The following is a 20032-nucleotide window of genomic DNA, read 5'->3' as shown; positions in this document are numbered from 1 at the left end:
CATATTGGATGAGGGGCCCAATCTTTTCCAGCATGACCTCATCTTCACTAATTACATCTGCGATGCCACTATGTCCAGAGAAGGTCACATTCCGAGATACTGAGGAGCCAGGCCTTTAACATCTCTGGGGGGTGCACGATTTGTGATCAAGAAGTCAGGATTTGAAGTAACATTCTGGAAAGATTAAAGACCACGCACATTCACTCCTTGTACCCAGTACTCCTTCACCAGGAGTGATACATTAAGATGGACACAATGCAGGCAGCTTTACCAGATAAGTGGCCTCCAATCTCTCTGTCCATTGACTCAGACCTTATGTTACTCCTCCAGGAACTTGTAGGCTCTCGTAATGCATTCCAGTCACCAAGTAATACACCCCTCAAACGAATCTACACTGAAGCTGTTTATGTAACTAAGGAACCTTGATTATGTTGCATCCAAGTAGAAGTAAAATTTTTATTCTATTTAACGAAGGAAGGGGGGGTCACAGAAGACTGAGATCAAAGACAGGCCTCTAGGAGAAGCCATGGATAGGAACAAATCCGCGCACTGACAAATCATTTCCCCAGATCTCCACAAAGACACATTCAAGCCAGATACTTTTGGGGGGTGGGGGGAGCCCACAAAACAACATTGCATTTACTTCTGCCTTTGCTTCAGGTACAGAAAGTTGAGGGAGGGGGAAGGGAAGGGCCATAAAAAAAAAAGATCTCTCGCTGTTGTCTTTTGACGTATTATTTCTACATTAGTATTATCGGGCTAGTTACCGAAAGACAGATGCTGAACAAGAAGCTGATCACATTTCCCAATCTTATTTGCAAACAAGCATTCATTTCCTGCTTATCAAGGCACAGTGCGGGTACTTTGTCCATTCGAATCATTGTCTTAAGCCGGTGAGGCAAGCCACTGGGCAAGGTTCGCCCCAGCCAGAGCCTGGATGCTCAATGTCATTGAACTCAACAAGCAGATAATTAGTATTGAAAGGTGTGATTGCAGCCCAGTCGGCCAGGTAATCAGCCCCCCCACCCCCCGACCCCCCATCCCATTTCTCGTCAGGATTTTAGACCAATTGGAAATCTTAGCCCCAGAGGAGGCTGGAGAGAATTATCCTGGAAGTGTAGTATCCCTTTTCAAATATAAACACTGGACAATTATCCCAGGCCGTCGGCCCTCCCTCGCTCGGCACGCCAGGTCTGGACAGTGAGCAGAGGGGACCTGGCTTTTCCCAGGCAGGTCTGCCTCTCAGCCTTGGCTCCCCGGGGCGCTTCCATCAGCTCACTCACATCTTCCAAGACTGTCGCAACCTTGGGATGTCTGCAGACCGGGCCTCTTCATCCTGGTGCTTGTTTTGCAAACATTTGGCTGCCTCGTGGAAACCTGCCTCAACCTGAGGCCCGAGTTCCCTGCTGGCTGGGCTGGTGGAGGCTTCTTGAGAAAGGCTGATCTCTTTTCCCAGTCAGATCTGATGGCTTGGAAGAGACAGACTGGAACGCATCTTTCTGTTATCTTCTTCAAAGACGGGATGCCAGCTCTCAGTTCTCAGAAACCAACAGCCATAGTTGACATTAAACTTGGTTCCATACTTACATGGGCATTCACATGAAAACACATTTTTTTTTTTAGGCAACTCGATAAAGCATCAAATCAGGACTTGCGTCTCCTTTTTGACCAGGGGTGGCCTTTCCTCTGTGGACGGGGGGTACCATCTGACGAGGTAGGTACATGTGGAAGTGTAATTGCCTCTGTTATCAAAGGATGCTTTCTCCATGTCTTTACAGTGCTTTGCCTTAACCAAACTCACGATGGCTACCGTAGTTAGACAGCAAAATAAACACGAGTATCCATAAAATACTGACTCTTCCAGGCTCCGATGGAGGCTGTGCAGCCGGCTACCTGCCCCAGACTCGGAGGGAGGGCCCAGCGTATAAACAAAGTTTGCATGCAAGACTCCATGTATTATCAACATATCATGATCAGGCTCCTGCCAACCACACAGCAGACACATAACTCTACATTATGTAATGTGAACATCAGCAAGATTTGGGGGAGAAAGGCTTTTTGTTTCTTATTAGCCATCCTCCACGTAGGGCAGACGGCTTCTGGATGATGTCCCCAGAAGAGTGCAGAGCTCCAGGCCACTGCTGTGCCTTCTCACCTCTAGAAAACGCTGACATTCCAGCGGGGGTCACTGGACAGAAGCCCCTTGGCCTTCTGCAGAAGCCTCATCGTGCTTCGATGGAACCATATTTTCTTAGCATTTTATTATGAAAATTTCAAATACTCAGGAATCTTAAAAAGAAAAAAAAACATACAGTAATCACTCATGAGATACAGATTTAAGATGTTGCCGCCTCCTGCATGGTGTTTGTGTCTCTGTCCCTTTCTCTGAGCCCCATTTTTCAAGAGCCTTGTCATGGGAAGGTCCTGGCCTGGAAATCAGTGCTCCCTGGTTATACCAGAGGCTTGCTGCAGCTTCTCACCAACCTGTGTCAGAAATGAGAAGAGCCCAGCTTACAGTCACAGACAGACCTGGGTTTTGACCACAACCCTTCCACTTACCAGCTAGGTGAACCTGGGCGTATTACCTGCCTTCAATGTGTGATAGGCATAGAGCTAAATCCAATTAACCTATGCTGAGCATTTATTAGACGCCAAGAACTCTTCCAGGTGACACCCACTAGCCTAAATCCTCACAGTAACCTCTGGAGAGGTGCACTAGTGTTATCTTTCATTGTGGGGAACTGGGCTGGAAGCCCAGGCCCGCTGCCTTGTGGTGTCATTGTGAAATGAGCAATAGTAAATACAGTACATTTAGTACAGAGCTTTTACTTGCAGTGCCTTTTCAACAAATAGTTCAAGGATTATTATTATTATTAGCTGTAGTAGTATTTTAGAGAGGGCACCCAATCAGTACCCAATTACAGCTCAGGACATAACCAACAACCAACAACAACAACAACAGCTCTGGCTGCCTTTTAATAGTTGAGGCTACCACTAGTATAGATAGCAACCTAGCTCTAAGGGTAGCACTTCCAAACTATAGGTCACCCAGAGAGCTATTTTCTATACGGCTGGCAAAAACCAAGCATTGCTCTGAGCGCTCAGATTTTTAATTCAGAACACTCGATGGTAGGGCTACGATAAAAAACTAGAAAATGTTAAAATGCCATAGTTGGGTACTTCCATGCCATATGAGACAAACAGAATTCAAACACAAGCACTTGTTAAAGTATACCTTTCATTGGCGGGATCATCTTTTTGTAAAAAAGTGATGGAAATTTATCAAATCTAAACTCCGTCCATATGTTCTACTGTAAACATAGCTATTGATATTGTGGAAATATTTCCAGACTAGTTCATCTCCCATCTGTTCAGTGCAAAAATATTTTCCATGGTAGCTGCCATACAAATTCTAAACCCTAAAAGTTCTGCGGCTAATGCCCCCATAGATGATTAGTTCTTCTCTGTTTCTTGGGTAAGACATGGGATTCCTTAAAGGCCAAGAGGCTGCCATCTTTCAGCCCCAAAATTTCTGGACTGCTTCCAACCCTTCCCTCGTCCTAAACCCCTTCAAACTCATTCTAACCAGACTCCTCCATTAGGGAGCATGTCACTGATCTTTAAGGTAAATCTCTCTGCCTTAAAGGCAAAGGCAAAGGCAAAGAATGAATGGATGCTAACTTTTGATGAAGAACCACCTTTGAGTAAGAGATACCATGGAAGCCCTGCAAGTGGTACTTTTCTAAGTGACAGAGGAAAGTAAACAGAGAAAAAGAAAGAAAGAAAGAAAGAAAGAAAGAAAGAAAGAAAGAAAGAAAAGAAGGGAGGAAGAAAGGAAGGAAGGAAGGAAGGAAGGAAGGAAGGAAGGAAGGAAGGAAAAAAGAAAACCATGAGTTCTAAATCCAGACTACTGCTATACATTAAATAATGAATACCACCCATTGGCATAAGTTCAGAGAACTGGCAACTGAAATAAATCCAACTACAGAACACATGTTTTAGAACACTGAAAGCGCCCTACTGATACGGTCTTTCCCAAAGGGATGCAGCTTCCAATAGACCAAGATAGGACACTGTGGATGAATCTGATAGATTCTGCACCCAAGAGGACAAAGCAGAGGCATATTCTGGGTCTTTGCCAGTAATAGTTGAAGAAGATAAGTTAGGATTTGGGGAATTGGAGCTACAGTTTGAGCGAGAGATTCCCAGCCCAGGGAAGAGACAATGATCCCCCCCCCCCTAAAAAATAAAAACAAAAAAGAAAGAAAGAAAAAAGGAGATGGACGTGTTCAGAAGGAAAAGAATTCAACAGTGATCCAAGAGTGCAACTCTCTCCCAAAGACAGTTACAGGTGATTCCAGAGCTGTATCCACACAAATAGGATTCTTGCTAAAGTCCTAAGAGAAAGAGGAATGAAGGAGGGATAAGTAAGGTAGTAGGATCCATCAGGAGCCTACATACATTCAAAAGAATTATATTTAAGAACTTGCTATTGGGAAGGACTGTCCTCCCAAGACCTTTGGTCACATTAATCCTTCCTTGGGCCATGGAAGTTCACCACCAGCAGCTGACATGTCATCATGGAGAAACGATCAAGGATGGGGAAGAGAAAGTGATGTTTTAGGTGGGCTGGCAGAAAAACTTTGCGGACTGCCCTGTTTTTTAACATACCCACAAAACTATGTGAAGCCAAGTGTTCTTTACGCTGGGCCAGACTTTCCTACCCCACCTTGGGGGTCTGCCAGTTTTCGCTGGCTCTCTCTACCCTGTCAAGCCTTCTTGTGAAATGACTGGTACTTCCTGCTTCCCGTCGCACCCCAGACCCAGACACGCCACCTCTCCCTGGGTATCCGCCCTATGGTTTAATGAAAGGAAGCCAAGGGGCTCCTGAGGACACAGAAGCCCCTGTTCAGATGAGGACAGAAAGAACAGGGTCATTTCCTTCCCAGTTTCCTAGTCTCCTTCCACCTTTCTCTGCACCCCCCACCCTCACCCCCATCCCTTACTGTGGTCATTGATCCTGGGCTTTAATTCAGGGCAGCATTCCTGTTCCCTTGTGTCTCAGGCTCCCAGCTGCAAGGCCATGGGGGATGTTCAGAGAGTTCCAGCTCCAAGAAATTCTCATCTCCATAGACCTGTCTACCCACCTCCCACCTGGCCTCCAGAGAAACAGCCAACATTCCTTCAGTCCCACAGAGAAAGGGTGTGACTTGGATTACTCAGTGAAGCCTCCAAGCCAGCATCTTATGCCCCCCCAAACAATAGAGTTGTATTTTTCTTGGACTCCATTCTTTTTATTTGGTTTCTCCTTTGATTAGCAGAAAGAACGCTACTCCCTCCCCCTACTTTTTTGTTTTAAATCCACCAGCCCTGTTCTTCTGCTCTTCCGGCAGAACCCAACCCCCAACCTCAGTAAGGTAAAGCCTTGGATCATGAACCTGAGTGACGTCAGTGAGCTTGAGAAACGCCATCCGTTTCTCCTAGGCTTTCTCACACGTGGGAATTGTCTCTTGGGAATCTACATCCCATCTCTGATCTGTTTGTTTTGGATGCTAATCCCAGGACGCTGGGTGAGGTGTTAGCAGACTGACCTTTCCCGTTTTCTCAGTCAGTGATCTTAGATCACCAAGTCAGGCGTTAAGTGTTGAAAATTAAAATCAATGTGTGGGGCCCCATAAGCGGGAGCCAGGAAGGCGGGAACAAAAGGGTGAAAGGGAAAGGTGACACCTCAGTTTGGGTTGAAACGAAAAGACAAAAACCTATCCATCTGCTGTCAGACTCATCCTCATCCATTGAAAGATTCTGCTCAAGAGCCTCATGCTGTGAGGCTCACATTACAAAGAATATTACATGGACATGACCCCCTCTTGGCATGTCCCCATTACCTTTGAAAGGGCTAGCCCGGATCTGAGGTCCCAAGGCCCTCCCCAATAACCAAACCTCCTGGCATTCGGGGAGTTTCTATCTGGTTGTCTACTGAGCCCCTGCAGTACCTCAGGCTGCAAAGAGTATTTATGAAGTATCTTACCTTTCACCAAGCTGGGGCATTTCGGGCACCCACCACTTCCACCCCCAGCTTCTCTATCAACCAGGCAGATGTAATGGAATAACAATGTTGATAAGGCCAGGTGTCTGGTTTGGATTGGCTTTTTAAATCTAGCTCTTATCTGGGATGTCAAAACTAGTAAGCCACAGTCAACGCAGCTTAAATTAAATATCAGCGGGAACTCAGACAAGACAACTTCTCATTTTTACTACGAAAAAATTGGCTCGTTGAGAAGCATGGTGCTTTGCAGAAGATCACAGAACACGTTTACAGGAACGCAGAGGTCACATTTTTTTATCTCTAGGGATTTAAGGTTATTATCAGAAAGATATATGGAGGTTGTATCGGGTTGACAAACATTTAGGTTTAACCAAGTGTCCTGCTCGTCTGTTTAGACTGTGTCGCATTAGTCTTCAGAATGCCCGTATCCCCCAAACCAACAACAAAACACGTTACTCCCGGCTGACAAATTCCAACCCATCTTCTGGACTTCCTTCTCCTTCAGCATATCACGCACAGCAGGTGCAATTCTTTTCAACAAATATTTCTTTTCAACAAAGAAATATTCTTTTCAGTATTGTTTGAAAAGAAGTATTTGTTGAACATCAGTCACATGCACAGCTTTTGCTCAGATAATAAAAAAAGATACTGAATCTGCTTGTGAAACCAACCGTCCTAATATACTTTCCATATACGTGTTTCTAAAAATCAGCAGTTCCCTCTTTTCTTTTTTCTACCATCCCGTTCTCAAGAAGAGACAACTTAATCATAAAAGGAAAGAAATTATCTCTATTTCCTTTTCCCAAGAACACACATACATATGCACATACACACCCAGACACACACACATGCGCATGCATTCCTGTATAAAATCATTATTTGTCCAGTAGGATTTACACAGACATCACGGATGTAAATATACTAGACCTGTCGAAATCTGAACTCCAAGTATGCATCCTTTTTTTTTTTTCAGGCTCCACCAAAAGGAAAAGAGGAAAAGGAAAACTCAACAAGCCCCTAAAGGAGTCAGATCCCCCTCTATATTGTCAGGTAATTGTTAGCAGAAATGGGCTGTAATAACAAGCCATTTTAAAGGAATGTCAATTCAATTCTGTCTTGCTTAAAGAAGATCCAGAGTCTGCCTTTGTTCCTAACCTGAGCAGTTTTGAGGAAATAATACCTTCTTTCAGAAACTGTGGGGAATTTGCAAGGTAGGGCTCCTGCTTTCCCAGATAAGCACGGGCAGGAGAGGGGACCGCGGGCCAGAAGGAGGCTAGCTCTGGGGGTCAGCCAGCACCCAGGGAGAGGGCCAGCCCCGCCACAGGGAGCGAGGTGAGGGGGCGGCAGGAAGCCAGTGCCTTACTTTCAGAAACTTATAAAGGATCTCTCCTCCTCCTCCTCCTCCTCCTCCTCCTCCTCCTCCTCCTCCCCCCTGTGGACTCAGCAGCCAAGGCCTCCCCAGTGGCAGAACCACCAGTCTCTTAGGCAACGTGTCCTTCGCCCTCCCTGCTGACGGCATGTTTGCAGTCTGGGACGCTTTCGTGCAGCTGCGTCTTTCCAAGAGCCTGAGGTTTAGGGTTTGGGTGAGCTTGGTGGTTCGCCTTTTTTTTTTCCTCCCCCTACCTTTTTATTCACAGTTTCCAATACACAAAGCACTTTACAACATCCATGGAAACCTCTGTGGCCACAGACTTAGAAAAAGACAATGACGGAGCGTCAGCCACACACGGGGAAGGAATATGGGAGTGTCCACTTATGTGGCATGGTTGTGTTGCTTTCTCTTTCACTAATCGGGTCCCCAAAGCAGTGTTTGTTTTACTTTTTGGTTTTTTTTTTTTTTAATTTTTGTCTGTGTTTTATTTCCGGGGTTCTTGTTGTTGTCGTTTGGTTTTGGTTTTGTTGTTTGTTGTTGTTGTTGTTTTCACTAAAGGCCAGAATGACAAGGGCTTTAGAGCAAAGACATGATGGATGTAAAAATGCCATTGCCCTTGAGCTGGTCCATGTGGGTAGTTGTACAGCACGGCGGAGCCAGGCCTCTCGTTGACATTCGTGAAATGTTTGTGGAATGAATGTGTGCCACTTCTTTAAAGAGCTCTGTGTCATTGTTAGAACATACGGGAAGCTTCCTAGAGGCGAGAGTCCTGACATTTGAATTCGTCATCATTCCTGTGCCCAGTAGGTTCCCTGGCTCATCTGAGAGGGATCTGGGCTCAGGGGTCCACAATTAAATGTGACCTTTGTCCTCTGGAAATCTGCTGTCCTTATTCTGTATATTCTCTGGAGACAGTCCTTAGCAATGGCATTTACCCCGACTTTTCCACCTCTTCCAACCAATTATACAGGAATAATTGCCAAAAATTAAGACTGAGACCCGTTGAGTTTTAAACTGACTCTTTGGCGGAAAAAAAAAAAAGCTAGAACAGTGGGAAGGACTATGCCATTGTCAGGGGTCCCCCCTTCTGTGTCCCAGCTTCCTCTCCCCTTAAACTGGCATCACAGCCTCCTCTGGGCATGTGAAACATGACCAAACTTTAAACATCAGTCTTTGCTGTACAAATGAAATGTGTCATCATTCAGACCACGTTTGAACCAGAGGATGTTAATTTTGATTCATCCCAAAGGACACATCCTGCAGCTTCAGGGGATAAGTCAGGAGTCTGTGCAGAGGGGGAGGATGGTTCACAAGAGCAAACAGTGAGTACCAACGGCAGGTGCAGGCACCACTGAGATCATCAGGTCTCCACTTCTGCCATGGCTTGTGCAAAATGCAAGACCCCAAGTGGAGCTTAGCGTTGCCCCACAAAACACAAGAGTCCCAAGGAAATAAGGCAGGACCCCAAAGAGACAAGTCTGTGGATAAATAGTTTCCCCCACCAAAGAAGAGAGATGACGAGGGCAGAGCCTGCCTAATCTTCTAGCAAATGAATTTTATGCAGGAAGTAAGCATTTGAGAGTTGGTAGCTACTGTCTTCTTGTTCCACTGTTGTTGTGAGTGGGTTTTTACCCCTTCATACTTAGAGCTGTGAAAGTTTAGACAGAATTAACCCGTCTAGACTTCTGTTTTCTCATTTGCTAAATGGGAAAAGAAAGAAGAACTATCATGAAAGGTTTTTTGGGGGGGGGCGGTAGTACAGGCGCTATATCCAGGGAAAGCCTTTTGCTCACCACGGAGCAAGTGGTTGCGGAGTAAGGGCTCTGCAAACACTTCCCCTTGCTAATAAATGTCCCAAGAGATCAGAAAAGAAAATTTACATCAGGGTGATAACGGTGAGCCTGCACTTATCCAAACGAGGACTTGCCTGGATTTAAGGGGAGAGCGACAACCCACTTCTGCCCCAGATGACAAAATGATCTGGGAAATCTGGACAAGCCTGGATCAAGAGGTGAAAGGGTGCCACATACCCCCGAGAAACAAGAAATGCCACAGGCCTCAGAGAAAAAGGACGTAAAGGGATTGCCATGAGACGAAATCAGCCGCCGCACCACTCCTGCAAAGCCAGAGAAGTTCTCATGAAAGACAAATTAAGAGGAGGGAAGACAGGATAGAAGTGCATGGTTCAAGTCACACTTTGTTCTCTGCTCCCCGGGAGAAAGGCCGCCAAACTCTTGATTAGGAAAGAAAGGAGGAGATAAGATCAAAAACTGCACTTGACAAAAGAGCGGAGCCCCAGTCTCTCCGAGTGACCCAGAAAAGGAGGGCCAGTGCGGGGAGGACAGGGCTGCGGGGGCGCGGGTGGCCTGCGGGCCTGGGGGCAGGCCTGGATCTCAGGGCAGCGTGTGTGCGCCTGGGCACCCGCGCAGCTGCCTCTCCCATTAGCTGTGTGACCTTGAGCAAGCCACACGCTCTTCTCGGGGCTTCAGTTTCTTCACATGAAAAGCACAGAGTAATTTCTTCCCCTCAGCACCTCCGGGAGATGTCCAGGGAATAGAGTTGACGAGTGGATGTAAGGGCACTTCAAAAGCAGAAGCAGGAAGCAGCAGCAAGGAATATTCATTAGCAGTGGGATTATTTTTTCAGCGATAGGTGAGAAGGCAGGGAGCAGATGCATACGTGTGCTTTAGAGTGATGGGCCTGTAGGAGACCAGAGAGGAGAAGGAGTGGGCTCCCCCGATCCTTTATGGGAAGGAGCCGTCCTGCGGCGGAACTGCACAGAGCCATAGTAAGTGAGTCCAGGCAAAGAGGCATACGGCCTTCAGTGTGGACAGAAGTGGACATAGTGCCTCGGGCAGGGCGTGGGAAGCACAGGCTCTCAACAGCCTGAGGTCCAGAGGAAGGCTTCTCCTCTCCAAGCTGGCACCCCCTACCCCCACTACTTCCTACGTGGGGCGCCTGCCCTCTGGCTGGAAGAGAATGCTCCTTCTCACCCCCTCACTGCATGGCCCCACCCACCTGAGCAAAAAGTCTCACCCAGCCAAAAAGCTAAAGCACTTTTGACATTTAATACCTAAATGCATACCTGTCGATATTAACTCCGCCCACCCCTCCCACCTCACCCCACCCTCAGGCCAGTGCAATAGTTGCTGAAGCTAGTGATCCTCGTGCTCCTGTTTCTCATTTTCCTGCACCTCTTCCTTCTCTTTCTTCTAAATAAATCACAGTTTGGATTTAGGGGCAGGGATGGAGATGGGTGACGCTGTGTTTCAAATGCCTCCGGTTGGAAAGGCTGTAGAGTGTTAAGTCCAAAGTGAATTGTAAGTCCCCAAAGCGCCTAGGCAGGGCACATCCATGTACAGGCACTTGCAACCTTGCTTTCCCTTTAAATCCTCCCTCCCAGGAGGAGCTGGGGAGGGATTTGTGTTTCTGGGGCTCTTGGGACTGCAGTCCCTGGGGCCATCTGGGAGTGATTAGCCTACAGATTTCAGGTAGCTCCAGCCACACGTGCAGCCCACATGACACCCCCTAATTCCATACCCACAGCTCTCCTTCTCCAAACAAACAGCAGTGCCGTTTGCAGAGAAAAGAAAATGCCTTCCTTAGAGGAGCTGCAGGGGAAAGCCAGGTCATACTTGTCTCCTCTGTACTCCCCCTCCCATCCCCCCCCACCTACACACACACACACACACACACACACACACACACACACCACCACCACCCCGCCCACCATTCATTCAACAGTCAGCCACTCCGGGACTCATCCATGAAAGGACTGTGCTTTATGCTTAGAAAAGCAAGCAAGAAAACCAGGAAGAAAAAAATATTTATTATCATTGTATATTTGGGTAGCAAAGTCTAGAGGTTTTAGAGGTTCTGATATGTTAATAATGACTTCGGTTTGTGGTTTGATTGTTTTCTCAAAACCTGTAAATCCAGGCCAGAAATGTGTAAAGATTGCAATCTGAAAGCTTTATGTCCATCACTCCAAATATTCTCCAAAGGCATGTCTCTAACACCCTCTCTTATACAAAGAAGTCAGAGAGCAAGAAACTTAGAAGAAGGTTCCAGGCAAGGACAGACTTCCTTGTGAGTGGTACAGATAGCCATCTACAGGACACATCTGAGGGAAGCCACAAAGCCATCTCATCTAATTGGCCTAGGTATCCCACTCTGTGCCTGGTAGCTGAAATGTGTCACTAGGCATTCATTGCTTTGGCTAAATTTTGATCATTCATTCCTGCACTGGGCATATACCCACAGTAGACAAATGACAGCATGAAAGGGCATGAACAAAAGGTTATAAGGACACACAGAGACAGGAGCAAAGATCTTTTCTTAGAGAGACGTCAAGTCCCCACGGAGGGCGACATTTGAACTGGATCTCCTTTCCCTACCAGGGTCTGGCTGCCTCTTGGACTGAGAATATACTGACCCTTAATAGTCATTTACTCTATAGTCTGAATGAGCTTTACGTCTTTTCTAAGACAAAGGTAGGTGAGGGCGGCTTTTATTGGAACAGACGCCCTTCCCTCGAAAGAGAGAGGAGTACTTGGGAGAAAGGGTTGTACGGAAGGCTCCCCAGTACCGTAGAAAGGAAAATCTTGAAGAAGGGGGAAGAAGCCAGTGCATCAGTCTAGGAAGCCAGGGCTAGTTCCAACCGCGGGTCATTAAGAAACAACCAAAGGACATGGAAGAGACTTGAGGAGTCAGGGATGCTCTTAGGCACGAGCAATTATAATAATAACTCTTTCCTTCTAAGGGAACGTTGCTTGGAATTTTTAAGAATCAAAAGAGAATCTAATCGTTTCCCCGAACTCATTCTTAAGTCTCCGAGGCAACCTCACTCCCACTTCCTGGTTGGTCTGACTGAAAAATCAAAGCGTCCTTGGCAGAAGTAAAATTGGGCTGGGGAAGCAAGTGCAAGGACACAAGAAGGGGGTAGATGAGCGTTCCTTCCATCCTGTATCTGATCTGGACGGAACTAGCCCAAAAGTTGGCTGAAGCAGGTCTCAGGCTCCACTGAGCTGAGACAGGTAAGCTTGGAGGCAGAGGTCCCCACCGATATCACCCTGAAGCCCTGCTTGCCTCAGACCTAAGTTCCTGAAGGGGAGTCAGAATCCAGAGTACCTCCTAAGTGCCAGGAAAATAAAAAGCAATTAGTGACTCTGGCTTTAGGCAGGATCTAGAGGGGAAAAAGAAATCCTGGGGCCCCACAAAGCTCCACCTCCCTGGGCCTCTTCCGGAACCACAATGTTCAGCCCACTCAGCGTTTGGCCAATGCCACTCTCTCCTCCCTCAGAAGATTTCTTTGCTCCTGGAAAATCATCTGGAAACTGTCATCACCACTGTGCTGGTTGGCAGATGTCCCCCAAAGAGAGAGTGAAGCGTACCACACACTACAAGGCATTTCTGGGCTTGGACCAAGAAAGAGGAGGGGTGGGGGTGGGGGTGAGAGGTGATGGCTCAGGCAAAGAGCGGCACAGCATGACCGGAGATGGAAGACGAGAGGTGACTTCTGGGGCCCAGGAAAGGGATGGAAAGGAACCTGCCATTGAGCCAGGTGCTCGGGGACCACTCCTCCCTCCTGCTTGGCCTTCCCCTCAGCACTCTGATGGAGGCCCAAGGATGGGAGGGGAGGCAGCTCTCTCTGTGACCCGCACACTCTTTTGGAGCAAGGAAATAGAAATTCGTGGTAGAGGCAGAGACACTTTGTCTCGGGACACAAAATGCCCAGAGGGGCAAACACGGGGGTATTGGGTGGACAGAGGCCGAATTCTGGCAGAAACCAGACCTGAAGACAGTAATAGTAGAGACCTCACGTTGTGCCCTTTGGATACAGGGGCACATAGTAAGGCCCACAATTGTATTTGCTGAGCTGCTTTGTGGGGTGGGGGGTGCTGAGAATGATCGGTGCTGAGCGCACCAGGCGACAGATGACAAGTGGAAGAATGACAAGATGTCTCCGCTGGGTTGTACTTTCTCCACCCACAACTGTTCTCCATCGTCTGAGCCCCGGAGCCAATTCTCAGGCACATCCACCCAGGTGCTCCAGGTCCTGCTCCAGATCCTCCTTCTGGGGTCACCCATGCCTCAAAATCTGCAAGCATCTGCTGCCTATGATTCCTCATGACGTTAGTGTAGTTGAGGTTCAGAGGAAAACTAGATTCTGGGCTCCCTCCGGAGACTTTGTCCCAGAGCCCCCCGCCCCTGCCCCGGGTAGAAGTGGACCCTGGGGGCAGGAGGGTTCCGTGAATGCCTGGGGTCAGTGTCTGTGCCAAGACCACCGAGTGTGCCTTCCTTTCCTATAGGAATATCCACCCTAGCCAGACACCACCTTTTCTCCTAGTTGCTGAGAGAGACATGTCACCCGGAGAGGTGTCTCCATCGCTCCAGGGAAGAATTTAAGGGAAAGATGCCTACATTCAGGGCCCTCAGACTGTACCTTCTCTTTTAAAGAATAATCAATGCCCTGATGATTGAATCTATGGGGACCTTATCCCTAATTTATAGCAGGAACTGCTTATTTGTCTCCGCTTTGCACGTGGATATTAAGGCACACGAGGGTAAAAAGACAGTCCACTGCCAACCCAAGCTGACAATTTTGTGAGCTTTCGGAGCACCCCAAAGGGAAGCCGTTTCTGCAAACAGCCCATACCCTGTCCAGACTGTGCTCTGCTGGGCCTTCCCTTGCATTTCAGTCAATCTGGATGCTGGGGGAGAAGCAAGTTCCAGTGCTAGGACTCAGTGTGAAAGCAAACAAGCCTCCCTTCCCCGGTTGGATGTAAATACATTGTGTTCTAAAGATAGTAACAGGGACGCAGTGAGATCTTCTGGGGATTTAAGGGAGGTGGAAGGAACAAACAAAAACTGTCCTTCTCTTCTTTGCCGGGCCAAATGTCATTTTCATTTAAAAAAAAAAAAAAAGTGAGGAGGAGGTGTAAGGGGAGGGGAAGGGCATTTAAGACTCCACTTACACCTTTTACACCAGTGAAAGGGTCTCGGGAGAAAAGAGGTTAAAGAGAAATGGGGGAAAATGCAGGAAAAGGGGGAAAACACCCGACTTTCTCAAAATTCCCTATCTGCCTATTCAAAGCTGAGACTTCCAGAGGCGGCCCTGGCTTCCCCTTCAAACAAACCCGGAATGGAATCGGGTAATAACAGGGTCTCTCCCGCAGGCTTGCAGACAGCAAGCCGCACCAAGAAATTAATTGGAAATAAACAAGGACATTGTAGGCAGCCCAGGGGTCCCCACCGCACGTCCCCCCACTGCAGCCCCCACTTCCCAGGTTGTTTTGTGATGTCACAGCTCGGAGCCCCCTCCGCCGACAGAGCCCTCCGCATTAGGACATCACCCTCCAGGAAACTCCGAAGTTGGGGGCTGACTTCGTGGCCTCGGCCCCTCCCGGGTCCCGGGGCAGAAGGAGCTGCTGCCACCGGAACTCCCACCCGAAGTCAGGCCACCGGGCTTCGGGCTCACGCTGCTGCAAAGCCCAGCACGGTTAGCAGCTGCAGGACACCCAGTTTGCCTCAGTGACTCTACAGGTTCCAGTAACCCCAGAAGATGAGCTCTGCCCCACCCCCCACCCCGGGACTGGAGGGCCAGGGTGAGAGAGAAAAGGCTTGCAAGAAAGTCACAAGACAACTCGTCTTTAATTCTGACAGTTACCTTTGGAATTATTTCTTAAGAACATTTTTCCCTTTTCTGTGGTTTGATGGAAACATTTTTCTCTGATTGATAAAGACCCAACATAATAACCCACCCAATAGGGCATCTTAGTGGGAGTAGCTGATTAGAGTCCCTTCCGCCTGAGATGAGGTCACGGCTATAGAGCCCAGGCTACCCTGGGAGACTCACACAAGACTGTGCTGAGAATCTCTGCTCTTTTCTGCCCCGCGTCCTCCCTGGGACTGAACACCCACCCCCCTTACACGGAAAGGGCCCGAGGGGAGAAGAAGGAGGCGCAGGTGCGAGCCCAGGAAGTGCAGAGGAAGCTCTTGGTGCTGAAGGGAGCCCCTGGACCTGGTGCAGGCGGCTGCAAATGAAGCACCACTGCATTGAACACTTATTTCACCTATATTTTTAGATCAGCAAGGCATAGGCAGCTTCAAAAGAAAAATGCATGAAAGAGGAACACTGGGGAGGGAAAAATAAAACCTGGCCTAAGGAAATTTCCAGGCTGTTCTAGGGATGCTTTGAGGGAATTCGAATGACGCGCGCCTGCCCAGTACCCTGCCTACAGACATATTTTCGGAAAAGGAAAGGGGGGCAAACACACAGGCACGCACTCCCTCTGGAAGCACAGTCCCTTTGGAACTGGGACTTCCCACTCCCACCCCACCACCGCCCCCCCTTCCCCCTCAGCTACTCAGCTACTCAGTCCTGGAGGAGCCAGCTCGACTGGTCTCCGGCTCTGGCTCCCATCCGCACCCCCGGGGCGCCCTGCTGGGCCACAGCCGCCCGCGGCCCCGCCACCGCCCAGGTCACCCTGGAGCGCTTTGCCGGGTCCCGCCTCCCTCACCCAGCACCCGTCCTCCTCACTCCTCTTTCTGCTAGAAAACAGAAAAAGGAGGAAAACGGAAAGCCCCCTTTTAGGCCTACAGTGTCAGCGGGGGCGCGGGGGCTCGACAGTCCGAGGTGACTCGGGGCGGATAATCTTCCCCAGGTGGGGCGCCCGTTTGGGGAGAAATCCACACGTCGGGCTGTGAGAGTCACATGCGTTTGCGGAACCCTTGCTGGGAGCTCCGGAGGCCTGCGACGGGTCACACGCCCACTCGGGCAAAATGTCCAAAGGTCACCTTTATTGGGCCGGCCACAGGTACTTATTGCGCACCTAGGAAGGAGGCCACCTGTGCGCCGAGACGGGGCCGACCCGCGGCTCCAAGAGAAGAGCCGCCGGCAAAGGCGTCCCCGGCATCCCCCCCCCCCCCAGGCCCTGGGGAAAAGGGCTCATTCCAGAGGGGCTGCAGGGAGCGGAGAGCTCGGGGACCCCGGGGTCCCGCCGGAGGGCACTGGGGTCTTTTACCCCCCGGGGAAGTGGGCCCCAGGGGATTGACGGAGAGAAGGGGTGTGCGCATCCCTGAGCACCTCTCCAAGAGCATGCCCCGGGGCTGAGGTCCTCGGGGGACTCTGCAGCTCAGCCCCACCGAGTTCTGGACCATGCACCCCTCCTGAAGACGGATTCAGACGCGCTCCCCACGTTTGCTAGGAAATTTTGGAGAACGGGGTCATATGGTTCCTGATGCTCCGGGTAACAGGGAACCCCCTTCGCCCACCCCCATCCGGAGACGGAAACCCCCCCCCCCCCCTGTGCGCTGTGTTCGCTCCGCGGGCGCGGAGCCCGAGAAACTCGCAGTAAGCCAACATCCCTGGGCTCCGGACTCCGCGCCCGCGTAGACGCGGAGGGAGCTCGGCGGCCCCGGCTGGGGAAATTGAACCCGGCGCCGGCCCCAGTCGCTGAGAGGCGGGGGGGGGGGGGGGGGGGGGGGGGCTGGGGAAGGGGGGCTGGAGAGGGGTGATCCCGGACCTCGGGAAACCGAGGTCCGCCTCGGGATCTCCTTGCGCCTCCGAGTCCCTCCTGCGCGCGGCTGACCTCGCGGCGCTCGCCCAGAGCCGGGGTCGGAACGCGCGCACTTGGGAAGTGCCCTCGGCTGCCAGCCTCCTCCCCACTAGAACGACGAGCCCAACGCGTAAGGCTCTGGGCAATGCTCTGGCTGAAACTGGGCCCACCCAGCCTCAGTTTCCCGATCTGTAATCTGAACACTGAGCACGGGTTCCCTTCCCTCGGGCTCCCTCTGACACCGGTCTTGGGGCGCGGAGGAGAGGTCAGGGGCGACCCGAGAAACTCACACCGCACCGAACCCCTGAAGGGTTGGGGGCTGGGGGGAGGAGTTGGCACCAGGGTCCCCCCTGCAGAAATACAGGGCGGATCAGGGGTGTCCACGAGTCAGGCTTGGCCTGGTCCTGGCACACCGCGCAGAGGGCGACGTCTGGTATCTGGGACACTGGGGTCCTTCTTCTGGACCTGGTGTCCCCGTCCTGTGCAGACTTAGGAACGTCAGGCACCTTGAAGGCTCTTCTTCTTGCCAGGTTCCCTATAGACACACACACACACGCCTCCCAGTTCCTCTCTAACTGGGCTGCCCAGGGGTGAATCCGAACAGGAGGGAAATTTCTGCAGAGATAAATCAGGAGTAGGAATTTCTGCAGAGATAAATCTCAGCAGCAAAGCAGTCCTGATTGAGGGGAGCTCCCCACCACCACCACCACCACCACCACCACCACCATCTACGTTTTTCTGCAGTTTCTGGGAGTTGGGCAGTTTCTGGGCTTTTGGCGCCCCCTCCGGTTACAGTTGAAAATTGCAGCATCTTAAAAGTCCACCGATTGTTTATCACAAGTTTTCGAGAAGATAACAGGAATACAAAGTGTTTGCATCAAATGGACAGAAGCATATACGAAGCCCTGTAGGTTTATGGTTTGAAATTCGATAGATCATGTATCTCCCGTTACGTAATTGCGTTGCATATCTATTCACGTGTATGTACTTCTCTCGACAAATATTTAGAGAAATATTGCAAAAATATCTTAAAGACACAGTCTCCGGTGACTTTAAGCCCCGTAAACATGAGAATTACAATAAAATGCAGCCAAATAGAGACGCCCTGGTTAAAATTTCTGCCCGAAGTTCTGGACTCTGAGTGTCCTCCGGGGTCAGGTGTCTACGAATCACAGAGTTGTACTCACAAGTGACCCCCTCCCCAAGACACACAAATCTGTTGCTACCACGCGGGACTTGCTTCTCCCAAGAAAGGACCAAGTTGTTCTTCTACTTTTCCAGCATATTCACGGACCCATGAATACCTGGTGATTGTATGGAGGGCTCTAAAACTTGTAAACAAGCTGTGGGATACTATCTGTATCCACTCTGAGTCAGTTGCATTCGTTTAAAAAGCAAACACCATTTAACTGTAGTTGCGAGTGACTTACTACCTTCTGAAGAGTTCCGTTTCCTATGAGAAATGTCGACTTCTTTGGAAGAAAATGAGAGAAAACAAGATTTAAAACAAACAAACAAAAAAAAATTTTTTTTTCCCCTCCAGGAAAACATTCTTTTAAATCTTGCAATAGGTGTCCGCAATCAGAAATGAACCAAGTCTTTGCTATGATGCGGGCCGGTTCACCATAACAAGAATTTAAGTCGAGGCGGACATCTGGGAGACCCAGAAAGGGTGGGTGGGTGGGGGGGGGGGGGAGTTTAAAATAAGGCGATCTCCACAGTTGCGCGTTTATTTGTGACTCTGAAGACCTGTAACCCCGCAGGAGGTTAGGATTTTTCTTCTCTCCCAGAAGTGATACCTAACCGGGCACTGAAGGCAAGTTGGTGCAAACACAAAGGTCGTGCTCAAATCACACTTGAGATCCATCAGAGACATCCCCATCCCCACCCCCCCACACACACACACTCCCTCCCCCAGAACTCCCAGCTGCCTGCGAGTCGGAAATGCACCCGACTTACAGTCAGGAGACACAGGAGCTTCCCCCTCCAGGTGTGCTGTAAAGGAGGGCGAGAGACTCCGCCAAAGTGGAGTGTTTTGCGCGCGGTGGTGCCCATATGCCTGGCCTTTCTGCACCCCGAGTGACCGGCCTCAGCCTCTCGGCCCGGGAATGGCACAGCCTCTGGGTCCCTTGCAAGCCGGAGCCCTTTGCAAGCTCTTCCCAACGGCGACCCTGCTGACAGTGTGGACTCGGCCGGCCGGGAGGTGAAAAGCAGAGCGTCAAAGCAGTTGCCTGTCACTAAGCCGCGTGGCGGGGTGGGGGCTCTGGGGTGGGGGTGGAGGGGCTGGGGGCGGGCGGGGGTGGGGGCTGGAGTAGGACTCGTCAGAGTTCAAGGTCGCTGCGGCGCGGGACGGCTCCGGGGCTAACTGCGCGGCGGCCGCCGGCCTCCGCGGGGACCCAGCTTCGGTGCCCATTGATTCCCCTTTGCAAGAGCGAGCGAGCGCACCCGAACCCCCGACCGGCCGCACCAGCCCGGGCGAACCGGAGCGTGCTAATCTATTTATACGGATTATTACGGAGGGCCGGCGGGCGCTGAGTCGCCAAAATAAGTCGCTCCAAAAAGGCCATTTCTAAGCACTTTCGGAGGGGGCAGGCTCCGGGCGCAGGCACGGGGCTGCGCGTTCCGGAGCGGGCGCTTTCCGAATGCTACAGACTCCAGCTAAGCCTCGAGGACCGTGCAGAAAGCAGGGGAGAGAAATGCTCCGGGGGTGGGGGCAGAGCCTGGTCTAGACACGCGCACGCGGGCGCGCACACACACACACACACACACACACATACACGCGCGCGCACACCCAGGCAGGCACGCAAAATTGGTGCAGAGACGGCACCACGCTCCTGACATTACGAGAGCTCGGCAGACTTACACACTTGGACGTCCCGGGTCCCCCGCCTGCCCCGCTGCACCCCCACCTCCCCCCCCTCCCAACCCCGAGCCAGACCAGAGGCAGCGCTCCCCTCCCCGCTCCTCCCCTCGCCTTTCGTCACCCAAGCCCGGAGCCTTACCCGCAAAACCAGTCCAATCAGCTGCCTGCCCACCCCTGGAATGCCGGGCCCT

At 50.5% G+C, this 20032-nt stretch overlaps 1 long non-coding RNA gene across 1 annotated transcript; it reads right to left on the bottom strand.

Moving 5' to 3' along the window:
- Positions 1-442: 442 nt before the first annotated feature.
- LOC140597696 (uncharacterized) lies at positions 443-19862 on the bottom strand. The gene is made up of 2 exons (XR_011999547.1): positions 18938-19862; positions 443-2289 (listed from the first exon to the last, which is right to left on the bottom strand). It is a non-coding gene; the product is annotated as an uncharacterized lncRNA (long non-coding RNA).
- Positions 19863-20032: the final 170 nt, after the last annotated feature.

Source organism: Vulpes vulpes, chromosome 2 (genome assembly GCF_048418805.1).
Source record: "Vulpes vulpes isolate BD-2025 chromosome 2, VulVul3, whole genome shotgun sequence".
Lineage (NCBI taxonomy): Eukaryota > Metazoa > Chordata > Mammalia > Carnivora > Canidae > Vulpes > Vulpes vulpes.
The sequence above is the reverse complement of the archived record's forward strand: the minus strand, read 5'-3'. Positions and strand labels throughout refer to the sequence as shown.